Genomic DNA, 21593 nt, shown 5'->3' on the forward strand with positions numbered 1-21593 from the left:
CACATAAGTTTATTAGGCAGAAAAAAATTGTTGATTAATATTTTAATGTGTTACGTTTAATGAAATATAAGAGGCGTCACGTGTGGAACAAAATAGCCGTTGCCCGTGAAAAGACACAAATACGAGTAGCTTCCAAACAGTAACTTTAAAACCCATTCTTTGTGTCGGCGATCCTTCCAGGGGCAGAACCCTGTTATTGCGCTTCTCTGTTGGGTTCTGGTGCTTTTAGGGGAGCGGTAATCAAGCTCTTTTCCTTAGACAAAAGGGATGTAACTTATAGTATTTCATGATACTTGTTGTAATTTATTTTATTTTACTAAGATATTAACCTTTCAAGTACTCCTGGATGGGACACGTATAATGCTTCAAATAATCAGGCATTGTATTTTTATCTTTTCGTGGAAGCTTTGTTTCTTAGCATTCTGGCATTTGAACTCCTGATGAACAAGTGTGAAAATATTTCCTTACACATTTAACAATATTTCTATGCCAGAATAAAGCAAATAAACAGAAATATTTTTTTCTTGTTATCAAAAATCCACCTTCTTACACAAGCATCCTTCACTAATTTGGTCATAATCCTCAAATTTTATAATTTATTTTACACAATATTTTTTTAAAATTATCTTACACATCTTAATTTTGTACGAGTATGTTTTTTTAAATTATAATGTGTTTACTACGCTTTTTATTTATTTGTATACAATTATTATTTTTTATTATTTATTTATTTTTAAATCGTGATATTTTCAAACTTAAATTTTAACTTTTTAATATTTCATTCACGGCATCCTTTGAAGGATTTTTAGTGATACAGTTTTGAATATTTTTAATTTCACAAACAAAATTTATGACGACCGCATTGATTATACGTAATAATTGACCATGCAAAACATAAAATATATACTACAATACAAATGAAATAATAATATCTTGAGTTATTTTCGCTTTATTCATACAAAACGAAACATTCCTTTTCTTCCTTTCTTTTTCAGATTTTATTTATTGTTTTAAAATAGCTCCAATGTTTTAATTGCACCTTCTTTTAGGAGATTTTAAAAATAGAAATAAAATATTTGGTTTCTTTTCAATAATCAAGTTGCTTTAATTAGTAAATAATCCTATGAAACTAATTAAAATTTATCCAAAAATGTTTTAAAAAGAGAAAAACAATCCGACTCGATTTCAAGCAAGATTTTCTTTTTTTTTTCTTCTGAAGTCATGTTTTCAAATACAAGTAGTAAAGCTTGCTTTGAAATTCCTTTCTGATTCAAACTGTTTTGTTGTAAGAAAATAATGTGAAAGGGTTGACCACAAGACACCAAGGGGGACACCTCCTTAGGTAATGCGCCCAGGCAGCGTCTGTTATTCCTGTCTCAGCTGGGGGCTTTTAGTTGCATGCACAAAAGTATCCATTAGGGAAATAGGGGATTAGCCGCAAGTTTTGATCTTTTGTAATCATTTATCTTTAAAATACTTCCCACGCTTGAGCAACTGATATCTGGACACTCAGAAGGGATTTAAAAGTCATCGCAATTACGATAAAAGAATCGAAAAGCAAAGAGATGTCTCTGTGCTTATTGGTCGTTTTGAAGGGTTACAATGTATCAAAAGGCACCGAAGAATACTTTTTATCCTCTTAGAAAATCATTCCCACAGTTAAAGCGTTTTTGTTCATTCAATTTCCTTGCTCACAGGTTGGATCGAGCAGTCAATTGTTTGAAGAATGTTTTGTTGAGCACTTTTGAAAGGTAGATCATCTTACATTTAACAGTTTTGATTTCTTAAGAGTATAAAAAGAAAAAAATGATATACTGAGATAAAAGCAAAAAGAAAAATAAATCAATAAAATAATTAGTGTTATAAAAATAATTGCTTTTCGTCCTATCCTCTATTGTTTATTATTTTCCCGTTATGTACTGTGTAAATTTAATGAATATTTCAGCACATATTAGCAACCTTGTATTTTATTGCACTATTTAATTCAGTGCCAAAAAACTAATAAAGCGAAGCGATTTTTCGAATGCAAGCTGAACAGCAAAAACAACATTAAAATCCCGAGAGCAAAATGGGGAGAAAAGCGCTATTACAACGTAGCAAAAAGCAACTCCGTTCGTTATCTGCGGCATGCGCGTTAAGGGGTTTCGGGCTGATCATGGAATGGGTTAAAATGATTGCATGATGCAATGAGCTGTGCGCGATGTTGCCAACTTTCCTTTTGCAATATAGAAAGTAGAAAACTTACTTCATAACCTTGCCAGGAGAGAGCAGCACTGGACCTTCGAACTTTTTTAAAAAAGTAAAACCCACTACATACTTTGAAGTGGCGCAAAATTGACCGGCATGACTCAAAGTTTCCCCAAATCACTGTACAGTAAACTCAAGTACAATGCGTAGAACTGGGTGTCCCAATTACGGATACAGAATGCCATCAAAATGTCTAATAATAAATGGCAAATAAGATAAGAATGGTTCTTGCTTAAAAAATTAATTGTTTTGAACATAAATTATGATACAAACTAGGGTGTAATTTGCATAGAAGTTCTGATTTTGTGGTAAAGGAGTCGGATTCGGGAGTCGAAGGTTTAAAATTTCAAGAGTCGGAGTCGGTCATTTTCCCTCCAAGTCCGCAATTCTGCCACTGCTTGCGGTTGCGGAGTAGGAGTCAGAATCGGAGTCGGACTGAGTTTTAGGTGAAAGAGTCGGAGTCGGGGTGAAAGGTTCTAAAATACCTGAAGTTGGAGTCGGCCATTTTTCCTCAAACTCCGCAGCCCTGGTTATATTGTATTCACAAAAAACACCTTTGAGCGATATTATAATACTAGAAAATTGCCCGTCATGGTATGACGGGTAAAAATTACTTCTACATTTGAACGAAGCAATTGCCTGTTTGGTGATATTTTGATCGTTGAAATCTAAACATCAACTCCAGTGGATTAACCCTAAACTCCAGTAGATGGCGTTCATTGTTGATCACTTTTTCGTTTCTTCATTCCCCTGAAATGAGTCTTACCAGTAAAACAGTTAAGATGCCGGATCCAGTTCAACCTCGTCAAAATAAATCATTTCCCTGCATGTCAAACATTACCAAAACATATTATCAAATTATCATGCCGTGAAGCGAATTTCATTGTTGATGACGTCAGAAACGTTACTCGATCATTCGCTGTTATATATATCATCGCCTCAGAGCAATAGTAAGCTTTCTTAGCGCTATTTCTGGGATTAGATATTTTACTGTTGTTCTGGAGGCGACGATATGAGGATGATACTGTGACCTACAACGTTAAAATCAACTCTCCTCCCCCCTGATTTCAATGCAACAACGCAATTGTTGTTTAGAATCCTGCACCCAATGAGTTAATATTATAAATTTACGGAAATCTGGACGAGAATTCAGCTGAAGAAAATGAATCATTCAAAACTACGTTTTATTTCCTATGGAAAAATCGACCCCATGACTTTCACGTTAGTAGTAGGTAGTACGACGCTCTTATCAACTGAATCTTCATGCTGGGATGCTATACACCAAAGCAATGCGTAATCAAGCAACAAAATAAATTGAAATCGATGACTTCATTTGATTAAAATATTTTTAAAAAGGTATACTGCGATTTACTATTGTACCATCCACTGACAATATCTATGATATTTGTGTGAAAACGAGGCCTAGTAAGAGAAGATTACAAATTTAGAAAGTAAAAAATTTAGGATCTCAGAAGAAAGACGCATTTGGGCCAAAAAATCTTGTCGACAGCCCTGCTGGTATGTGCAAATGAAGAAGCCGTCCGTTTGAAATCATGTTTAAAACTTGTTTTAAGCATTTTTACTCTATGGTTTTAACATGGGCGGACATGAGGAAGGGGCGATGGGGGCGATCGCCCCTCCCTTGAGGGGCTCTACAGGCAGTTTTTCGTCATTAAAGTTCCAAAAGCATTTTTTAATCAATCTGCAAAGAGTTTGAAGGAACTCTCAGCCGGAAAATTTTCGGAATATTTCAAACTTGAGGTCTTAAAAACGCGGTTTTAAACCATCTTTGGCAACGTTAGAGGATGGAATGAGGTTCGAGCTCTTTCCTCTGCTAATTTTTCAAAACTGCAGTTCCAAAAATACAATTTTACACGATATTGAACTGCGTTAGTGGAGAGGGTTTGGAAACCTCGTAATTTTCCCAACATTTAAGTTCTAAAAACGCAATTTCGTCCCCCACCCCCCGAAGGATTCCTGGATCTGTCCTCGAGTTTTAAACTGAAAATTATAAAGCGTTGCAGTTGTGCAACGCTTTATAATTTTCGCTTCGCAATTTAATTGCTTTGGGTGCCAAACAATAAGGTATGTTTTACAAGGCAGGTATAATATGGTATTTTGTATTCAAATAAGGACTGTTATACCCCCCCCCTGAAGGTAAAATCTGGCAACGCTTGTAGTGCAAGATCCCCCCATATCAGGTGATGTCGAGCCCTGAAATTTTTTTCTCGTTTTTGACTCAACTTCTCACCTCACCTCAAAATATGAGCTGAGCAATTGCGTCCAAACGACACGAGCCAGTCCCCCCCCCCCCCGTGCAGTTTTCCGCGGCGAAGGTGAACTATTGGCTGATATACACTCCCCAGCACACGCTGTTCGAGGGGGCTGTAGGCAGGTGGCTCAACGGAAGCGTTGCCTAAAGAACAAACAAGGGCGCACGCGCGATCCGTACCACTAACCGTCGCTACCATATTGTACCTGCAGCTGGTTCTACCCCCCGTCCCAATGCATCTTCTGCCGGCATTCGAGAGAAAAAGGTTCGAGGGCCCCCCTGCCCCCCCCCCCTTGATTTCGTAATCGGATCGGGATCGGGCCTGAATAATAGCTGAGCTCCCCATGAAGATCACGCTACCACCTGCATTTAACTCGTGCGCCGTGTTAATTCTGGCAGCTGCTAATGATTTTCTATTCAATTCTAGAATTTCTGCTTGTTAGGTGAGGAGAGGGTGGATTCGATTTAACTTAATTGGACTCGTGACCTGATGGGACAAACTTTGAATCAAAGGTCAACAGAGATTATGTAATTATTCATTAGGGACACTTTTCCGTGGAGATATGTCAATTTATTGTTTGTGAACTCAGAGTATTGATTTACCACAAAAACCAATCAAGTATTAAATTGTTCTAACTCCATTTTTAATCAATTCTATAAGAAATTCAGCTTTAGGGTAGCGACCAGTAAGTGGACTGTTAAGTACAATTTCATTTTCAGAATTTCATAATCACGTCTTTGATTTATTCGGAACTCCAGCGCTCGAATACGCTACCTTGTGGTGATTTACAAAACTGCAAATGAAACTAAAACTTTGCCACGTTGCGTTCCATGTGTGTCTGTTGACGTAAACACAGGCAGTTTGTTCTGAGTATTTATTAACGCAATCGATGTGTCTTAGTTTGCTTTCAGCTACAGAAATTAATTCGTCCCTTAGTAGTATTCTCGAGCTCCTCAAAATAATGTTAGTTTTCATTATTTCCTTAATAATAGGTGAAAGCGAAAATTCTGGATTAACAAACTTGGATAACGTTATACAAGGTAAAAAATTTTATTGTTTTGTATGAATTTGTAAGAATATGGGAGTTTTTTTAATCTTAAATTAATTAAACTTACCATATTTTACAGCAGCATTTAGTTGGAATGGACAGTATGCAAAATATTTTCTTGAATATATTATCGTAGAACAAAATGAATAACCGAGAAAGAATTTACTTTATTCCTTTTATTCTCAGCTGAAAGGTTTCGCCAAATTTGTTTAGGGTTATAGTTTTGGTATTGTGCGAGCAAAGTAGCCTTGGCGAGATTTCGCGTTTTTAGTTAAACCATTTTTAATTTTTATCATGAGTGGAATAAAATGGTAGTAAGATAAATAAGAATTCGATAAGTGAAAGGAAATAATGGTCAATCAACTGAAAAGAAAACTACCACCATATATCCGTGAGAATTTTGTTGATGATTTGCATAACATGACACAATTAAATCGTAGTTCAGAAATTAGAAAAATCGAAACAGAAAATTTTTAAATGAACCGATTCGGGAATTCGAGAGAAATAACTCGGCTACAAATGGAAAACAATAAGCGCTAGCCAAGCAAGGCAAAAAAGTATCATCTTCTTTCGATAACAATTTGTAATGTCATATTGAATTTTCTAGCATTAATTGTTATTCTTGTCAGGCCACAATCATTATTTTTTTTGTTTTATCAAGAATGGATAAATATCGAATTCAACATCGTGGAAATAGCTGCTTAGAACTACGGACTACGTAGTTTGCATTAATCTTTGACGTTTAGTAATGCTTCTTGAATTCTCATTTCTTTCTACGTGGGCCAGAATATCCACAAGACTTTGAAAATTAATTTAAAAAGAATAAAGCGAAAAAATGATACGTACGAACAAAAATCACAACACTTTTAGCATTTTCTTCGTTACCATGTGCGTTTGTTTTAGTTTTCAATCCGCCATCAGACAGTGACTTCAGTGCCCCCTATAGTTCGTTGGAGTTGCGAATTGCGCCATGCCAATGAAATTTCTTCTCTGAAATTTGACATTATCGTCTGCTTTTTTCGCATGCATATAAATACAGTTTTTTTTCCTTTTCTCATTTTTTTTTACTTATTTTTCCTTTTCTTATTTTTATTTGTTTTCTTTTTCTTCATTTATTATTGTTTTTATCTTTATTTGCCAGTGGGCTCTGCCCCAAGATATTTCGTTTGTTATTTGAAATAAATTAATACTCGTATAAATTGATTTAAACGACCTTTTTTTAAACCAACCTAACTGTTTGTTTATTTATTTTTTGGATTAAAGATGGCATAACTAATATGAACTGACCTTCATTAGCCTCACAAAAATTCGTCAAGTATTACATCTATCCTAAAAAATGCGCGCTCCCCAAATATTTTCTCCAACCACACTATTTTTTATTTATTTATTTATTTATTTTTTGCTGACGAAACATCTCTTTGATGATAAATCTTATTGATTCTTTTTCATATCCATTGATTTTTTTTGGAGGGGGGGGGGAGGGGCGTAATTTCTTTCGGATTGGGTATTTGTACGTTATGAATTCATTATTAAGTTTCAAACGCTTAAATACGATAATTATACTAAATATTTCTTCAAATAATTTTCATTTCTTTCTTTTTCTTCAGCAATTTCTTTCAGACTGGCTGTTATTTGTAAGTAATTACTTTATTATTTAACATTAAACAATTTCACACGGTAATTACACATAATTATTGTTATTTTATTATTATTACTTCTATTATTATTATTATTATTATTATTATTATTATTATTATTATTTCTATTATTATTATTATTATTACAATTATTATTATTATTATTATTATTATTATTATTTTTATTATTATTTTATTTATTTATTTTTATAAACTATGTTTCACTTACCGTATTACCCCGCATTAGCCGGCATGCCTAAAACATCTGAAAAAATGGACTAAAGGTTATGAAAAATCATACCTCTTTGGAACACGGAACACTTGAATATAATCTTTATTTTAAAAAACTTTAATCAGTCAGAATAAAATTTAAGTTTCTTATAATGGTTTTCTCCTAAAGTATAGTTTAGAATGAAGACAACAGTGCGGAAATATCGTCAACAGACTCTAAAAATCCTCATTTGAATAAGGACAACAGACCTGATACGTTTCTATTATAAAGTCACGACATTAGTTTAAAAAAATCCTTATTGGACTGAGAACAAGGTCATTCCAAGTGCAGACGATTGATGAGCTTTGCTCCATGGTAAGATTTTTTTTTCAAAATGTTACCACTAAAATGTATGGCGGTAAAACTTCCAAATATCAATTTGTAAAGAATTTTGCTCATTATTGACCGAGACATGGACAGTTGGAAAACTGCCTCTGCCATTTTTACCTAAGTTCGGCCATCTTGGATTGGCACTACTGATGAAAGCTCCAATAACTTAAGAAAATAATGGTTCAAACTCAACAAATTTAGTACTAATTTCAAGCAACTTATATGAGGAGCATAAATTTAGTGTTTTAAAAAAGTTTAATACCTATGTTTTATTTTATTTTCACAGGGAAAATGAAAAAAAAAACATCTTCAAAATTTAGCTAAACCTAACGGGTATGATGATAAAATGTATAATCATATATATATTTTTTTAAAACAAAACTCGGTTGTTTTAAGGTTATTAATCCATATGTATCTCTTAAGGAGGGGGGGGGGGATCAGGAAAGATAATATTTCTCGAAAAATAAAAACAGTTATTTTTAAACCAAGACTATGAAGGTATAAAACTTAGTTGCTAGAATTTGCTAATGAAACTTTCTACAGAGTAAAATTTTTGTTTCTTCTTTCATTCCCTTACCTTTAAGTATTAAAAATGCATTTAATGTTCTCAAAAGATACATTTATACAGCTATATTTTCGTAAATTGCGTCATCTACAAATAATTTCTTGTATTTTGTTTCTTTAATTCTTTTTATTTAGTTTTAAAACCTAAAAAATAGTTTTAGCGCAGGTTTTCAATTAAGATCGTCTTGTTGATTTATAGCCAAAATACTGAAATTGATTGTTATTTATGTTGTTTTTATTATTCAGTCAAAAACCATGTCTTTTTCTTTTTTTTTTGTCACGACCATAACTATACATTTTCTAGATTTTTCTACCTTAAATAGCATTTTTGATCATAATATGAGCAACTGAAGTTGTGTGAACGTCACGACCGTAACCATGGATTGTCCCTTAGGTTAAAGTTATGATAAGCATCACTCCCTCACTTATATATAAAAAACGAAAACAATTTTGTGCAAAAAATGAATATGATTGATTGTGGCCAATAATTATCCCACTGTAGATGAGCTCAGATTAACTCATAAAAAAACAAGAAGTTCCGTCTAGAACTAAACGAGTCTACTTTCCCGTATACCCATACTACTTTCTAGTACCTGATCAATATTCTCAAAAATAGCTAAAATCGCAAATTGTTTCAAACATATTTTTTAAATATTTTAAGCTGATATCTAGGAATAAAATATGCCTTACTCATCTAAAAAATTAGATGCGTTAAAAAAATAAATAAATAAATAAATAAACGAACAAATAAAATAGTAGCAGCTGATACACTTTTTCCATTAAAAAAATAAAATCTTTAACCGCTTTCAAAACGAAAAAATAATAATTAAAATTAATAAACTCATTAAAATAAATACATCACATCAAAAAGAAAAAAAAAATCGTTTCCTTTTTCCCCTGTTGCCAAAAATACTTTTTTAAAAGGATTAATGAATTAATGCACTTACCAAAATAAATAAAATAAAAAATAAAATATCCACTTAAAGAAATAATTTTCATTGTCCAAAAAAAAAAAAAAAATTGAATTTTGACATCTTGAATATAAATTATGTTTTTTGCAATCACGAGTGTGTGTGTACGTAGGCATGTGTGTTTATGTCTGTGTGCAGGTATGAGTGTGTGGGTAGTTGTGTGTAGGCATGAATGTGATGAATGTGTGGATAGTTATGTGTAGGTGTGTGTGTATGTGTAGGTGTCTGTATGTATGCGTATGTGTGTATGTGTTTGAGTGTGTGTATGTGATTGTGTGTGTGTGTTTGTGTATGTGTGTGTAGGTGTATGTATTTGTGTATGTGTGTGTAGGTGTATGTATTTGTGTGTGCGTGTGTGTGGTGTGTGTGTAGTTGTGTATGTATGCGCGTGTGTGTAGCATATGGATGCAACTGGAGACGGTTTTCGCTATAGGAGCAGCATCGTGAGGATCCGGTCGACGGTGATGCTGCAGAGGATGCTGGCGGGAAAAAAAATGATAGCGCATCAAAACAGTCAAGTGAGAACAATAAGCAATCGTGATTGCTCCAAAAAAAAAAAAGAAGAAATAATTTTAACTTTGACATCTTGAATTCAAACTATATTTTTCGCAATCACGAGTATGTGTGTGTATGTAGGCGTGTGTGGGGGAGGGGGCGGGTATGTTTGTTTGTGTGTGGGGGGCATGTGTATGTGTGTGTAGGCATGTGTGTTTGTGTGTGTGTGGGTAGTTGTGTATGTGTGTGTGTTTGTGTGGAAGGGTATGTGTGGGTAGTTGCGTGTATGTGTGTTTGTGTGGGGGGGAAGTGTATGAGTGGGTAGTTGTGTGTGTGTGTATGTGTAGGTGTGTGTGTATATGTGTTTGTGTGTATGTGTAGGTGTATGTGTAAACGCAGGCAAGTAAGTGACGCAACCTGGAGACAGTTTTCGCTAGAGGAGCAGCATCGTGAGGCGGCCGACCGACGGTGATGCTGCAGAGAGAGGCGGGGGAAAATAAAATCATAGGAATTCAAAACTGTCAAGTGAGATCAATAAGCAATCGTGATTGCTCAAAAAAAAAAAAAAAATCGTATGCGCATTTCTTTATGTAGAAACATAAATGTCTTCGAGTTTATCCGCCGAAAACTGAATACATAAACTAAAACTTTAGGGTGAAAATAAAAACTAGTTATATTAACAATAATTATTTCACAGTTAAAACCATGGCGTCAGAGTCGGAGTCAATCTCATTTTGGGATAAAGGAGTCGGAGTCGGAGTCGAACATCAAAGAATCAGAGCAGTCACTTTTCCTTCAGTGTATAAATTTTTGCCAAAGCTACGAAGTCAGAGTCGAAGTCCGGTAGTCGGAGTCCGACTAATTGTCTGGCACAGGAGTCGGAGTCGGAATCACACGCCCCTAAATTCTCGGAGTCAGAGTCTGGAGTTTGTCGTCAAGAGCTATTTCCAACAAAATTTGTTTGAAGTAAATCCGCCTTCAAGTACGGAATCTTCATTGACTTTCAGTTTCCCCGTAGCCGCTAATGTTAAGGGATTTGAACTGTTCAAAATTGAACGGAAAATTGTTCAAATCATAAAGGTATTTTATATACAAGGGGTTTTCATCAAAAACTTTTTCCTACAAAGTTTGTTGCAAGCGAATTCGCCTCACAATTCGGAATAGCCTTGAATTTCCCCGTAGGCGCTAATGTTAAGTTTTTTTGAACTGTTCAAAATTGAACAAAAAATAGTTCAAATTAATAAGTGAAATATGGGAATGAGGTGTCTTCGCAGAGATCTTTCGAACAAAAAAAGCTTGTTCGAATCGGATTGTTCATTCAAAAGTTATTGGGGGGGGGGGGGGGGCAGACAGACAGACCGACGGACCGACAGACAGACCGACAGTCATTTTTTCCCATCTCAATGCCCTACTTTCCAATTTTTAATTTTTCGATATTTATTTAATTATTTTATTTATTTTTGACTTTTTTTTTGTTTCTCGCGATATTTTTAAGATGCATTAAGCCTTCTTTCATGCTTTTTTCTTCTTTTTCTGACTTTTGCTGGGAAAGTAGGCTAAAACAATTTTGTGCAAAAAATGAATATGATTGATTGTGGCCAATAATTATCCCAATGTAGATGAGCTCAGATTAACTCATAAAAAGAAAAATTGTGTGTTTTTAACAAAATTGATAGGGGGAAAAATAACACGAACTTGGTCAATTTAAAAAATGCAAGAAATGTAGGGGAAAAGGGGGCACGTGTGAATATGGTATGGTTTACTGGGAGTACGTCAAGCAAAATATCTTTAAAAATTCTCAAGTAATGGCAGTACCAGCCCTTCTTCTTAACCAAACTTTCATAGCAAGGAACCAGTTCATTTTCCTGTGGTGACAGCTTCTTTGTTTTAGCGGATGCTGATGTACTTTTATCAATGTCTTTTTCGTGTAAAAACATATTGTAAACTACTTAATAAGCTAAATTTAATTGTTCCAAACCATTATGTGGACATTCACGTATATTTATGCCGATGTTTAAATTTTGTAATTAAATTAAAATTTCTATATTTTTGAAAATTAGTTCTAAGGTAGTTGAAGGGGCACTTGTGAACACAACTTCTGGGGTCACATGAGAACAGTTTCAATATCCTATCCTCAACATAAATATTGGTGTAGGCTTATTATAACTGTGAAACGAGGTGTAAAGATTTATAACTAGTATTTCACTGCAAACAATTTGTAAATTTATTGTTAATTATTATTACATAATTATTAAATATTTATTTTATTATTTTTTATTTTTTAAACCTTAAATTATTAAATAGTTGGACAAAAATTTAGCGTTATATAATGTTTGCAAGGAAAATAAAAGCAAAATATTTTCCTTTAACTAAAAACTGAAGTTTAGAATAATTTTTAAATTCATCATCATATGTGAGGCTTAAACGCACTATACAAAAATAAACTTTACAAAATAAAATTTGTATTGTTTGGTCTTATGAGGGTTTTTCGTGTTGATCCAGTGATTAGCAAATGCTATGAAACTTTAAAATTTGACAGTGAGCAGAGTTATATAATTCGGAAAAAATATTTTCTTAATGACAGTTACTGTACAATAGTATAGGTTACAAACCCTTGAATGTTATTGGTATATACGTAATGCTTCATTCCAACAAGTTTTTCGTTGAAATATGATGCTCGTCCTGCGGTTTTCAATCGTGTTCACACGTGTCCTAAGCTTGTTCACACGTGCCCCAACTTGTTCACACGTGCCCCAAGCTTGTTCACACGAGCCCCAAGCTTGTTCACACGTGCCCCAAGCTTGTTCACACGAGCCCCAAGCTTGTTCACACGTGCCCCCCTATAGGGGCACATATGAACAATTGAAGACGTCTTTTAAAAATTCCATAAAGCAAAGAAATATATTTTTTAAAAATCTGAAAATATCCCATAGCCCAAAGAAAAGACTATTCAATTATGTGAACCCTTTTTCTATGAGAAAATGATGATATTTACTAAAAAATTAAGAAATGAAAAAAATTGTTCACATGTGCCCCCTTTTCCCCAACTTTTGTCAAGTTTGCAGCAGGCTTGAATATTATCAGATTTTTCTCTCCTTTGAAGTAAACTTCCACAATTTCGTGATGAAGCATTATTCACGGTACAAAACGTCTTAAGGTAGGAAAAAAAACCTTCAAGCTGTAGAACACATGTTCGAAAAACTATTCATACACCCTTTCTTCACAGACAAAAAAATACAGAACGCGCGAACAAGACGGGGCACGAGCCAATTTCGCATGCACGCGCGAAAGAGTCGCGTGCGCGTGACGTCACAGACGCTTGCGCCAGATGGACTACGGGGACCGATCCTATTAACTGGTGTAACGGATTTTGGAGCAAGAACCACAGATGGCGACAGGAGAGGCCTCCGCACACAATGTGCCCGATTTTCGATCACCTGGGGAGGACTCGTTAGCAAAACAGAATTGAAAAACCGGGGGGGGGACGATCGAATCTAACGGAATATAGGCAGGGGGACCGTGAGGTCAAACGATTTGAAATGGGAACGTCATTGCCCGCTGTTGTCGTTAGTTAAAGCCTGAGCTTTTTCAAGTGAGGAGTGCCCCGAAAACATGCTGAAATCGAAAGTTCTGGGATCACTTGCGCATACGGTGTTATTAAATAGACAGGGCTGCTGTAAGCACAGTTCGGTTGTTTGTTTGTCAGGTTGAGGATCTCATACGGGACCAAAAACAGTTAGGGATTTTTTTTTTCTTTTTCAAGGCATGAAAATACTCCTTGACATTTTTTTTAAAGGAAAGAAATTTATTTTGGAACAGTGTGATACGTGAAAACATTGAAGATTAGACTAGTAATCAAGTCCATAAAAAAAAAGAAAAGAAAAGAAAAAACAACCCACTAAAACAGGAGTGCCACGAAAACATGCTGAAATCGAAAGTCCAAGGATCACTTGCTCAGGCCGTGTTAAATAGACAGGGCTGTTGTAGACATAGTTCGGTTTTTTTGTTTGTCAGGTTGAGGATCTTATATGGGATCAGAGACAGTTAGGTTTTTGTTTTCAGGCATGAAAATGCACCTTGACATTTTTTTTAAAGGAATGAAATTCATTTTGGAATAGTGTGATATGCAAAAACATTGAAGATCCGACTAGTGATCAATTCCGTAAAACAAAACTCACTGTAAAACAGGAGTGCCCCGAAAACATGCTGAAACCGAAAGTTCTGGGATCACTTGCGCAGGCGGTGTTATTAAATAGACAGGGCTGTTGTAGACATAGTTCGGTTGTTTGTTTGTCAGGTTGAGGATCTCATATGGGATCAGAGACAGTTAAGTTTTTGTTTTCAGGCATGAAAATACACCTTCACATTTTTTTAAAGGAATGAAATTCATTTTGGAATAGTGTGATATGCAAAAACATTGAAGATCCGACTAGTGATCAATTCCGTAAAACAAAACTCACTGTAAAACAGGAGTGCCCCGAAAACATGCTGAAACCGAAAGTTCTGGGATCACTTGCGCAGGCGGTGTTATTAAATAGACAGGGCTGTTGTAGACATAGTTCGGTTGTTTGTTTGTCAGGTTGAGGATCTCATATGGGATCAGAGACAGTTAAGTTTTTGTTTTCAGGCATGAAAATACACCTTCACATTTTTTTAAAGGAATAAAATTCATTTTGGAATAGTGTGATATGCAAAAACATTGAAGATCCGACTAGTGATCAATTCCGTAAAACAAAACTCACTGTAAAACAGGAGTGCCCCGAAAACATGCTGAAACCGAAAGTTCTGGGATCACTTGCGCAGGCGGTGTTATTAAATAGACAGGGCTGTTGTAGACATAGTTCGGTTGTTTGTTTGTCAGATTGAGGATCTCATATGGGATCAGAGACAGTTAAGTTTTTGTTTTCAGGCATGAAAATACACCTTCACATTTTTTTAAAGGAATGAAATTCATTTCGGAATAGTGTGATATTGAAGATCCGACTAGTGATCAATTCCGTAAAACAAAACTCACTGTGAAACAAGAGTGCCCCGAAAACATGATGAAACCGAAAGTTCTGGGATCACTTGCGCAGGCGGTGTTATTAAATAGACAGGGCTGTTGTAGACATAGTTCGGTTGTTTGTTTGTCAGGTTGAGGATCTCATATGGGATCAGAGACAGTTAAGTTTTTGTTTTCAGGCATGAAAATACACCTTCACATTTTTTTAAAGGAATAAAATTCATTTTGGAATAGTGTGATATGCAAAAACATTGAAGATCCGACTAGTGATCAATTCCGTAAAACAAAACTCACTGTAAAACAGGAGTGCCCCGAAAACATGCTGAAACCGAAAGTTCTGGGATCACTTGCGCAGGCGGTGTTATTAAATAGACAGGGCTGTTGTAGACATAGTTCGGTTGTTTGTTTGTCAGATTGAGGATCTCATATGGGATCAGAGACAGTTAAGTTTTTGTTTTCAGGCATGAAAATACACCTTCACATTTTTTTAAAGGAATGAAATTCATTTCGGAATAGTGTGATATTGAAGATCCGACTAGTGATCAATTCCGTAAAACAAAACTCACTGTAAAACAGGAGTGCCCCGAAACATGCTGAAACCGAAAGTTCTGGGATCACTTGCGCAGGCGGTGTTATTAAATAGACAGGGCTGTTGTAGACATAGTTCGGTTGTTTGTTTGTCAGGTTGAGGATCTCATATGGGATCAGAGACAGTTAAGTTTTTGTTTTCAGGCATGAAAATACGCCTTCACTTTTTTTTAAAGGAATAAAATTCATTTTGGAATAGTGTGATATGCAAAAACATTGAAGATCCGACTAGTGATCAATTCCGTAAAACAAAACTCACTGTGAAACAAGAGTGCCCCGAAAACATGATGAAACCGAAAGTTCTGGGATGACTTGCGCAGGCGGTGTTATTAAATAGACAGGGCTGTTGTAGACATAGTTCGGTTGTTTGTTTGTCAGGTTGAGGATCTCATATGGAATCAGAGACAGTTAAGTTTTTGTTTTCAGGCATGAAAATACACCTTCACATTTTTTTAAAGGAATGAAATTCATTTTGGAATAGTGTGATATGCAAAAACATTGAAGATCCGACTAGTGATCAATTCCGTAAAACAAAACTCACTGTAAAACAGGAGTGCCCCGAAAACATGCTGAAACCGAAAGTTCTGGGATCACTTGCGCAGGCGGTGTTATTAAATAGACAGGGCTGTTGTAGACATAGTTCGGTTGTTTGTTTGTCAGGTTGAAGATCTCATATGGGATCAGAGACAGTTAAGTTTTTGTTTTCAGGCATGAAAATACACCTTCACATTTTTTTAAAGGAATAAAATTCATTTTGGAATAGTGTGATATGCAAAAACATTGAAGATCCGACTAGTGATCAATTCCGTAAAACAAAACTCACTGTAAAACAGGAGTGCCCCGAAAACATGCTGAAACCGAAAGTTCTGGGATCACTTGCGCAGGCGGTGTTATTAAATAGACAGGGCTATTGTAGACATAGTTCGGTTGTTTGTTTGTCAGGTTGAGGATCTCATATGGGATCAGAGACAGTTAAGTTTTTGTTTTCAGGCATGAAAATACACCTTCACATTTTTTAAAGGAATGAAATTCATTTTGGAATAGTGTGATATGCAAAAACATTGAAGATCCGACTAGTGATCAATTCCGTAAAACAAAACTCACTGTAAAACAGGAGTGCCCCGAAAACATGCTGAAACCGAAAGTTCTGGGATCACTTGCGCAGGCGGTGTTATTAAATAGACAGGGCTGTTGTAGACATAGTTCGGTTGTTTGTTTGTCAGGTTGAGGATCTCATATGGGATCAGAGACAGTTAAGTTTTTGTTTTCAGGCATGAAAATACACCTTCACATTTTTTTAAAGGAATGAAATTCATTTCGGAATAGTGTGATATTGAAGATCCGACTAGTGATCAATTCCGTAAAACAAAACTCACTGTAAAACAGGAGTGCCCCGAAAACATGCTGAAACCGAAAGTTCTGGGATCACATGCGCAGGCGGTGTTATTAAATAGACAGGGCTGTTTTAGGCATAGTTCGGTTGTTTGTTTGTCAGGTTGAGGATCTCATATGGGATCAGAGACAGTTAAATTTTTGTTTTCAGGCATGAAAATACACCTTCACTTTTTTTAAAGGAATGAAATTCATTTTGGAATAGTGTGATATGCAAAAACATTGAAGATCCGATTAGTGATCAATTCCGTAAAACAAAACTCACTGTAAAACAGGAGTGCCCCGAAAACATGCTGAAACCGAAAGTTCTGGGATCACTTGCGCAGGCGGTGTTATTAAATAGACAGGGCTGTTGTAGACATAGTTCGGTTGTTTGTTTGTCAGGTTGAGGATCTCATATGGGATCAGAGACAGTTAAGTTTTTGTTTTCAGGCATGAAAATACACCTTCACATTTTTTTAAAGGAATGAAATTCATTTTGGAATAGTGTGATATGCAAAAACATTGAAGATCCGATTAGTGATCAATTCCGTAAAACAAAACTCACTGTAAAACAGGAGTGCCCCGAAAACATGCTGAAACCGAAAGTTCTGGGATCACATGCGCAGGCGGTGTTATTAAATAGACAGGGCTGTTGTAGGCATAGTTCGGTTGTTTGTTTGTCAGGTTGAGGATCTCATATGGGATCAGAGACAGTTAAGTTTTTGTTTTCAGGCATGAAAATACACCTTCACATTTTTTTAAAGGAATGAAATTCATTTTGGAATAGTGTGATATGCAAAAACATTGAAGATCCGATTAGTGATCAATTCCGTAAAACAAAACTCACTGTAAAACAGGAGTGCCCCGAAAACATGCTGAAACCGAAAGTTCTGGGATCACTTGCGCAGCCGGTGTTATTAAATAGACAGGGCTGTTGTAGACATAGTTCGGTTGTTTGTTTGTCAGGTTGAGAATCTCATATGGGATCAGAGACAGTTAAGTTTTTGTTTTCAGGCATAAAAATACACCTTCACATTTTTTTAAAGGAATGAAATTCATTTTGGAATAGTGTGATATGCAAAAACATTGAAGATCCGACTAGTGATCAATTCCGTAAAACAAAACTCACTGTAAAACAGGAGTGCCCCGAAAACATGCTGAAACCGAAAGTTCTGGGATCACTTGCGCAGGCGGTGTTATTAAATAGACAGGGCTGTTGTAGACATAGTTCGGTTGTTTGTTTGTCAGGTTGAGGATCTCATATGGGATCAGAGACAGTTAAGTTTTTGTTTTCAGGCATGAAAATACACCTTCACATTTTTTTAAAGGAATGAAATTCATTTCGGAATAGTGTGATATTGAAGATCCGACTAGTGATCAATTCCGTAAAACAAAACTCACTGTAAAACAGGAGTGCCCCGAAAACATGCTGAAACCGAAAGTTCTGGGATCACATGCGCAGGCGGTGTTATTAAATAGACAGGGCTGTTGTAGGCATAGTTCGGTTGTTTGTTTGTCAGGTTGAGGATCTCATATGGGATCAGAGACAGTTAAGTTTTTGTTTTCAGGCATGAAAATACACCTTCACATTTTTTTAAAGGAATGAAATTCATTTTGGAATAGTGTGATATGCAAAAACATTGAAGATCCGATTAGTGATCAATTCCGTAAAACAAAACTCACTGTAAAACAGGAGTGCCCCGAAAACATGCTGAAACCGAAAGTTCTGGGATCACTTGCGCAGGCGGTGTTATTAAATAGACAGGGCTGTTGTAGACATAGTTCGGTTGTTTGTTTGTCAGGTTGAGGATCTCATATGGGATCAGAGACAGTTAAGTTTTTGTTTTCAGGCATGAAAATACACCTTCACATTTTTTTAAAGGAATGAAATTCATTTTGGAATAGTGTGATATTGAAGATCCGACTAGTGATCAATTCCGTAAAACAAAACTCACTGTAAAACAGGAGTGCCCCGAAAACATGCTGAAACCGAAAGTTCTGGGATCACTTGCGCAGGCGGTGTTATTAAATAGACAGGGCTGTTGTAGACATAGTTCGGTTGTTTGTTTGTCAGGTTGAGGATCTCATATGGGATCAGAGACAGTTAAGTTTTTGTTTTCAGGCATGAAAATACACCTTCACATTTTTTTAAAGGAATGAAATTCATTTCGGAATAGTGTGATATTGAAGATCCGACTAGTGATCAATTCCGTAAAACAAAACTCACTGTAAAACAGGAGTGCCCCGAAAACATGCTGAAACCGAAAGTTCTGGGATCACATGCGCAGGCGGTGTTATTAAATAGACAGGGCTGTTGTAGGCATAGTTCGGTTGTTTGTTTGTCAGGTTGAGGATCTCATATGGGATCAGAGACAGTTAAGTTTTTGTTTTCAGGCATGAAAATACACCTTCACATTTTTTTAAAGGAATGAAATTCATTTTGGAATAGTGTGATACGCAAAAACATTGAAGATCCGATTAGTGATCAATTCCGTAAAACAAAACTCACTGTAAAACAGGAGTGCCCCGAAAACATGCTGAAACCGAAAGTTCTGGGATCACTTGCGCAGGCGGTGTTATTAAATAGACAGGGCTGTTGTAGACATAGTTCGGTTGTTTGTTTGTCAGGTTGAGGATCTCATATGGGATCAGAGACAGTTAAGTTTTTGTTTTCAGGCATGAAAATACACCTTCACATTTTTTTAAAGGAATGAAATTCATTTCGGAATAGTGTGATATTGAAGATCCGACTAGTGATCAATTCCGTAAAACAAAACTCACTGTAAAACAGGAGTGCCCCGAAAACATGCTGAAACCGAAAGTTCTGGGATCACTTGCGCAGGCGGTGTTATTAAATAGACAGGGCTGTTGTAGACATAGTTCGGTTGTTTGTTTGTCAGGTTGAGGATCTCATATGGGATCAGAGACAGTTAAGTTTTTGTTTTCAGGCATGAAAATACACCTTCACATTTTTTTAAAGGAATGAAATTCATTTCGGAATAGTGTGATATTGAAGATCCGACTAGTGATCAATTCCGTAAAACAAAACTCACTGTAAAACAGGAGTGCCCCGAAAACATGCTGAAACCGAAAGTTCTGGGATCACATGCGCAGGCGGTGTTATTAAATAGACAGGGCTGTTGTAGGCATAGTTCGGTTGTTTGTTTGTCAGGTTGAGGATCTCATATGGGATCAGAGACAGTTAAGTTTTTGTTTTCAGGCATGAAAATACACCTTCACATTTTTTTAAAGGAATGAAATTCATTTTGGAATAGTGTGATATGCAAAAACATTGAAGATCCGATTAGTGATCAATTCCGTAAAACAAAACTCACTGTAAAACAGGAGTGCCCCGAAAACATGCTGAAACCGAAAGTTCTGGGATCACTTGCGCAGGCGGTGTTATTAAATAGACAGGGCTGTTGTAGACATAGTTCGGTTGTTTGTTTGTCAGGTTGAGAATCTCATATGGGATCAGAGACAGTTAAGTTTTTGTTTTCAGGCATAAAAATACACCTTCACATTTTTTTAAAGGAATGAAATTCATTTTGGAATAGTGTGATATGCAAAAACATTGAAGATCCGACTAGTGATCAATTCCGTAAAACAAAACTCACTGTAAAACAGGAGTGCCCCGAAAACATGCTGAAACCGAAAGTTCTGGGATCACTTGCGCAGGCGGTGTTATTAAATAGACAGGGCTGTTGTAGACATAGTTCGGTTGTTTGTTTGTCAGGTTGAGGATCTCATATGGGATCAGAGACAGTTAAGTTTTTGTTTTCAGGCATGAAAATACACCTTCACATTTTTTTAAAGGAATGAAATTCATTTCGGAATAGTGTGATATTGAAGATCCGACTAGTGATCAATTCCGTAAATTAAAACTCACTGTAAAACAGGAGTGCCCCGAAAACATGCTGAAACCGAAAGTTCTGGGATCACATGCGCAGGCGGTGTTATTAAATAGACAGGGCTGTTGTAGGCATAGTTCGGTTGTTTGTTTGTCAGGTTGAGGATCTCATATGGGATCAGAGACAGTTAAGTTTTTGTTTTCAGTCATGAAAATACACCTTCACATTTTTTTAAAGGAATGAAATTCATTTTGGAATAGTGTGATATGCAAAACATTGAAGATCCGATTAGTGATCAATTCCGTAAAACAAAACTCACTGTAAAACAGGAGTGCCCCGAAAACATGCTGAAACCGAAAGTTCTGGGATCACTTGCGCAGGCGGTGTTATTAAATAGACAGGGCTGTTGTAGACATAGTTCGGTTGTTTGTTTGTCAGGTTGAGGATCTCATATGGGATCAGAGACAGTTAGGTTTTTGTTTTCAGGCATGAAAATACACCTTCACATTTTTTTAAAGGAATGAAATTCTTTTCGGAATAGTGTGATATTGAAGATCCGACTAGTGATCAATTCCGTAAAACAAAACTCACTGTGAAACAAGAGTGCCCCGAAAACATGATGAAACCGAAAGTTCTGGGATCACTTGCGCAGGCGGTGTTATTAAATAGACAGGGCTGTTGTAGGCATAGTTCGGTTGTTTGTTTGTCAGGTTGAGGATCTCATATGGGATCAGAGACAGTTCAGTTTTTGTTTTCAGGCATGAAAATACACCTTCACATTTTTTTAAAGGAATGAAATTCATTTTGGAATAGTGTGATATTGAAGATCCGACTAGTGATCAATTCCGTAAAACAAAACTCACTGTAAAACAGGAGTGCCCCGAAAACATGCTGAAACCGAAAGTTCTGGGATCACTTGCGCAGGCGGTGTTATTAAATAGA

The sequence above is a fragment of the Uloborus diversus genome, chromosome 7 (genome assembly GCF_026930045.1).
Source record: "Uloborus diversus isolate 005 chromosome 7, Udiv.v.3.1, whole genome shotgun sequence".
Lineage (NCBI taxonomy): Eukaryota > Metazoa > Arthropoda > Arachnida > Araneae > Uloboridae > Uloborus > Uloborus diversus.